At 38.5% G+C, this 6498-nt stretch overlaps 1 non-coding gene across 1 annotated transcript; it reads left to right on the top strand.

Annotated features, from left to right (window-relative positions):
• Window positions 1-4871: 4871 nt before the first annotated feature.
• Window positions 4872-4978, top strand: LOC127108560 (small nucleolar RNA R71). Its single transcript, XR_007796090.1, has one exon. It is a non-coding gene; the product is annotated as a small nucleolar RNA R71 (small nucleolar RNA).
• The last annotated feature ends 1520 nt before the right edge of the window (window positions 4979-6498 follow it).

The raw sequence follows: 6498 nt of genomic DNA, 5'->3' as shown, positions 1-6498 counted from the left end.
AAATAAATTAAGAATGAATACTAAACAAAAATTAAAAGAATAATTTAGGAAGAAATAGAAAATAATAATAGAAAAAAATAAAATATTTGTGGGTTGTCTCCCACTAAGCGCTTTGTTTAATGTCGCAAGCTCGACATAAAAATTATCAATTATAATCTATAAGTTCTGGAGGCATTTCGTCTAAGTGCAAGACTTGCGAATCTTCATTGTTTTCTGCATAGTGATAATGTTTTAGACGTTGCCCGTTTACGGTAAATGGTTCCATAGATTTGCCTTTAATTTCTACTGCTCCACTGGGAAAAACATTGGTGATTTGAAAAGGACCTGACCATCTAGATCGTAGTTTTCCCGGGAATAACTTTAGCCTAGAGTTAAATAAAAGGACTGTATCGCCTTGTTTGAAGATTTTCCTTGATATGCGCTTGTCATGCCATTGTTTTGTTCTTTCTTTGTAGATTCTGGCATTTTCGTAAGCGTCTCTTCTGAGTTCCTCTAATTCGCTTATATCAAGGATTCTCTTTTCACCGGCGGCTTTATAGTTTAAATTTAGATTTTTAATAGCCCAATAGGCTTTATGTTCTAATTCTACCGGGAGGTGACAGGATTTTCCATAAATGAGCTTAAATGGGGTTGTCCCTACGGGAGTTTTGTAAGCAGTTCGGTAAGCCCATAAAGCTTCTGGTAATTTCAATGACCAGTCTTTCCTTGAAGTGGCGACTGTTTTCTCTAATATCTGTTTGATTTCTCTGTTAGACACTTCTACTTGCCCACTGGTTTGAGGGTGGTAAGGTGTCACTACTCTATGTCTTACGCCATACTTAAGCAGTAGTTTTTCGAGTACCTTGGATATGAAATGCGATCCACCATCACTGACTACTATTCTTGGGACACCAAACCTTGGAAATATTATATTCTTAAAGAGTCTAGTTACTACCCGTGTGTCGTTTGTTGGAGAAGCTATAGCTTCAATCCATTTTGATACGTAGTCAACTGCCACGAGTATGTATTTGTTACCGAAAGAGGATGGAAACGGTCCCATGAAGTCAATTCCCCACACGTCGAAAATCTCTACTTCCAAAACGCCCTTTTGTGGCATCTCGTCACGTCTAGATATGTTTCCTGTGCGTTGACATTTGTCACATTTCTTAATAGCTGCATGTACATCCTTCCATATATTTGGCCAATAAAAACTGGCTTGTAGGATTTTAGAGTAGGTCTTGGATGTACTTTCATGTCCACCGTAAGGAGCGGATTGACAGTGTTGGATTATATTTTCTACCTCTTCTTCGGGTATACACCGACGGAAAATACCATCGGGGCCTCTTTTAAAAAGTAAGGGGTCATCCCAGTAATAGTGTTTTATGTCATAGAAGAATCGTTTCTTCTGCTGGTAGGATAAGGTAGGTGGAACTATTCCGGCAGCTAAATAATTGACGAGGTCAGCGTACCACAGTGTAACAGATATAGCTAAGGTGGTTTCTACCTGTTTATCAGCGTTATTTTCTTCCAAAGTAGCTATAAGCTTATCGTACGAGAAATCATCGTTAATTGAAGTTCTTTCCGGTTCAAGGTTCTCAAGTCTAGAGAGGTGATCTGCTACTACGTTTTCAGTTCCTTTCTTGTCTTTGATTTCCAAATCGAACTCTTGTAGCAACATGATCCACCTTAGGAGTCTAGGTTTAGCATCCTTTTTTGTTAAGAGGTATTTGATAGCAGCGTGGTCAGTGTAGATGATTATTTTGGCTCCGACCAAGTAAGAACGAAATTTATCTAGTGCAAACACTACTGCTAGAAGTTCTTTCTCGGTTGTGGCGTAATTCATTTGTGCTTCATCTAGAGTTCTACTTGTGTAATATATAACGTGAAGCTTTTTATCTTTTCGTTGCCCTAAAACAGCACCTACAGCGTAATCACTGGCATCACACATTATTTCGAATGGTTCGTTCCAATCTGGTGTCTGCATTATGGGCGCGGAGATCAGTGCTTGTTTAAGCGTTTGAAATGCTTCTAAACATTTATTATCGAATATGAATTCAGCATCTTTCATTAATAGCCCGGTTAAAGGTTTAGTTATTTTAGAGAAGTCTTTAATGAATCGTCGGTAAAAACCGGCATGTCCTAAGAAGCTTCGTATTTCTCTCACAGTTTTCGGGGGTTGAAGGTTTTCGATTACCTCTATTTTGGCTTTGTCTACTTCAATTCCTCTGTTCGAGATGATGTGTCCTAAAACAATTCCTTCTTGTACCATAAAGTGACATTTTTCCCAATTAAGTACTAGGTTTACTTTTACACATCGCTCTAGAACTCTTTCTAGGTTTTCAAGGCATTCTTCAAAGCTTTGTCTGCATACGGAAAAGTCATCCATAAATACTTCCATGATGTTTTCTAGAAAATCGGCGAATATTGCCATCATGCACCTTTGGAAGGTTGCAGGAGCATTACACAAGCCAGACGACATTCGTCTATAAGCGAAGGTACCAAAAGGACACGTGAACGTTGTCTTTTCTTGGTCATCAGGGTGAATCGGTATTTGAAAGAAACCTGAGTAACCGTCTAGATAGCAGAAATGAGAATGTTTTGCTAATCGTTCTAACATCTGGTCAATGAATGGTAAAGGGAAATGATCTTTTCGGGTTGCTTTGTTTAGTTTCCTATAGTCAATGCACATTCTCCATCCCGATTCGATTCGTTTTGTTATAGTTTCTCCTTTTTCATTTTCAATGACTGTTACACCTCCTTTCTTTGGTACTACGTGTACAGGACTAACCCATTTGCTATCAGATATAGGATATATGATACCTGCCTCTAATAACTTGGGTATTTCCTTCTTCACTACCTCACTCAGGATCGGGTTTAGTCTCCTCTGGTATTCCCTAGAAGTTTTACAGTCTTCTTCTAGCATGATGCGGTGCATACAAATAGAAGGACTTATTCCTTTAAGATCAGTGATGTTGTAACCTAGTGCGGTTGGATATTTTCTTAAGATATGCAGGAGTTTTCCTGTTTCGAGTCTTCCTAGGTCAGCATTAACTATCACTGGTCGTTCAAGTTCTAAGTCTAGGAATTCATATTTCAGATTTTTGGGAAGTGTTTTCAGGTCTAGGGTTGGTTTCTTAAGGCATTGCGTAGGGTCCGGTGTTATTGCTAAACATTGGTTAAGTTTGTCTTCTACAAGATAGTCAGATGATTTGTCTTTTTCTAACTCCGTTTCTTTTATGCATTCATCGATGATATCCATGAAGTAACATGTATCTTCTATTGCAGGTGCTTTCAAAAATTGGGAAAGAATGAACTCAATTTTCTCTTCTCCTACTTCAAAAGTGAGTCGTCCTCGTTTTACGTCTATGATTGCACCGGCCGTTGCTAAGAACGGTCTTCCCAGTATAATGGGTGTAACTTCATCTTCTCTAATATCCATAATTATAAAATCAGTTGGAATGTAGAATTGACCTATGCGCACTGGAACGTTTTCAAGAATTCCTACAGGATATTTAACGGAACGATCTGCTAGTTGCACAGACATTTTAGTTGGTCTTAATTCTCCCATTTCAAGTCTCTTGCATATGGATAAAGGCATAACACTAATACCGGCTCCTAAATCACATAAGGCTTTGTCAATGACAAATTTTCCTATGTGACAGGGTATAGAGAAACTACCTGGGTCTTTAAGTTTAGGAGGCATATTCTGGATTATAGCGCTACATTCAGCGGTGAGTGTAACGGTTTTGCTATCTTCAAGTTTCCTTTTATTAGAAAGAATTTCTTTTAAAAACTTGGCATATGAGGGCATCTGCGTAATAGCTTCTGTAAACGGAATTGTGACGTTTAATTGTTTTAGTAGGTCAACAAATTTTTTAAATTGGCCCGCATCTTTGGTTTTAATAAGCCTTTGAGGGTAAGGGATAGGTGGTTTATAAGGTGGTGGAGGTACATAAGGTTCCTTCTTTTCTACGGTTTCCTTATTACTCTCTTCCTTTTCCTTAGGTTCACTTTCCTCCTCAGTTGACTTTTTAGAGTTTTGGTTTTCTATCCTTGGGTCAGACGGTCCTTCCACTTCCATTCCACTTCTCAGTATAATTGCATGAGCGTGGCTTCTTGGGTTAGGTTGGGGTTGGCCAGGAAATGTACCAGTTGGGGCAGCAGTAGGCGCTTGTTGTTGAGCTACTTGTGATATTTGCGTTTCCAGCATTTTGTTATGAGTAGCCAGGGCATCTACTTTACTTGCTAGTTGTTTAATTTTTTCGCCAGTGTGTACATTCTGGTTTAAGAAATCTTTATTGGTTTGCTGTTGAGAAGCTATAAAGTTTTCCATCATGATTTCCAAGTTGGATTTCCTAGGGGAGTTATTGTTAGGTGTAGCTGGGGCTTGATTTGGAGATTTTCCAGGTGCGTATAAAGCATTATTACTCTTATATGAAAAATTGGGATGATTCTTCCAATTTGAGTTATAGGTATGCGAGTAGGGGCTTCCTTGAGCATAGTTTACTTGCTCCGCTTGGATTCCTGTTAGGAGTTGACAATCTGCAGGAGTGTGACCTTGGATTCCACAGACTTCGCAGTTCTGAGTTATGGCAACCACGGTGGCTGGAGGTGATACATTTAAACTTTCAATTTTCTGGACCAGAGCATCCACTTTTGCATTAACATGATCAAGGTTACTTATCTCGTACATGCCAGTTTTCGTTTGAGGTTTTTCTACCATTGTTCGTTCGCTTCCCCACTGATAGTGGTTTTGAGCCATGCTTTCGATAAGTTGGTAAGCGTCAGCATAAGGTTTATTCATTAGTGCACCACCTGCGGCGGCGTCTATTGTTAACCTCGTGTTGTACAGGAGACCATTATAGAAGGTATGAATTACTAACCAGTCTTCTAAACCATGGTGTGGACAAAGTCTCATCATGTCTTTGTATCTTTCCCATGCTTCGAAGAGAGACTCGTTATCTTTCTGTTTAAATCCATTTATCTGGGCTCTTAACATAGCTGTTTTGCTCGGCGGAAAATATCGAGCAAGAAAAACTTTCTTCAACTCGTTCCATGTGGTGACTGAGTTGGAAGGAAGAGATTGAAGCCATCTTCTAGCGCTATCTCTTAATGAGAAAGGAAAAAGACGAAGTCGAATTGCCTCTGAAGTGACACCGTTAGCTTTAACAGTATCAGCGTATTGGACAAATACGGATAAATGAAGGTTTGGATCCTCGGTAGGATTTCCAGAGAATTGGATCTGTTGCACTGCCTGCAACAGTGAAGGTTTAAGTTCAAAGTTGTTTGCTTCGATTGCGGGTGGAGCAATACTCGAATGCGGCTCATCTTGCGATGGAGCGGCGTAATCTCGAAGAGCACGAGCTGGTTCTGCCATCTCGGGTATCGAAGGGAAAATATTTTTGAAATCAGGAAGTTCAACAGGAGGGAGATTGTTTGCAGCACGATATTCCCGAATTCGTCGTAAGACTCAGAGATATAGTTCGATATCGTTGATTCGTAAGTAGAACGGCTCGCCTTGTGAGCGAGTGTGTGGCATAAAAATCAACGAAAGAAAGAAAAGAAAGGGAAAAATAAGCCTTAGTCTCTACAGCGTAACAGAAGAGTTACAATATCGACTAAATAAAAGTCCCCGGCAACGGCGCCAAAAACTTGATCGCGACTTTATGAGTCGAATTTGGGGTACAAACTGCAAGTGCACAGTTCTATCGTGTAGTTTTAAAAGATATCGATCCCACATGGACTTATGAATCGATATACCGTTATCTAAGGTTACTTCGTAAAGCTAAGGCGGGTAATACTTTGATTGTTTGGGGAAAAGTTAAAACTAAAAATAGGATCTAAATTAAATATCAACTAAACGGATATCGGTATGTGGTTCGTCGTAATTAGGGAATCAATTCTTCGTTGGTTTCTTGGTTTTAAAATAAATCTTTTCAGTTGATACTATTGATTAAAAGTCTTATCTCAAACTCTCGCTCTGTTGAATAAACTATGATTTTATATTAACGTAGCTGTCACTTATTAGTTAAGTCAAAAACCACTTTTTGAAAACAATAGAATCCGTAGAAACTCTTTTTAAGAAAACACTAATCGTTTAAACACCCTTATCTCAAACTCTCGCTCTGTTGACTTAGGTTATATAATTAAATTCAAATGCTTAACTCTCGTCCTCACATTCAATCTTTAAAAATACTTTTTGAAAAAAATTAGAATTTAATTAACTCTAAAAATTGCTCTCGCCCTGATCTAGAATTAATGTCCAATTTACACTGTCCAGTCAAAAACTCAAACTCTCGTTCTATTGCTTTTAACTTCTTTATGTCTTTTACTTTCGTACAAAAACCTTGTTATTAAACCTGTAAATTGGGACCGTGAAAAGAGTGATTTTAATTTCAAACTTAATTAAACCAACTTGGTTTTGATTCCTTCATTCCGCTTACTCTACATACCGATACCTAAATAAATTAGCCAGACATGCTAAACAGACTTAAATAATTATCATGCATAAACAAATTC

This window comes from Lathyrus oleraceus, chromosome 7 (assembly GCF_024323335.1).
Source record: "Lathyrus oleraceus cultivar Zhongwan6 chromosome 7, CAAS_Psat_ZW6_1.0, whole genome shotgun sequence".
Taxonomy (NCBI): Eukaryota; Viridiplantae; Streptophyta; class Magnoliopsida; order Fabales; family Fabaceae; genus Lathyrus; species Lathyrus oleraceus.
This window is presented reverse-complemented; position numbering and strand designations above follow the sequence as displayed.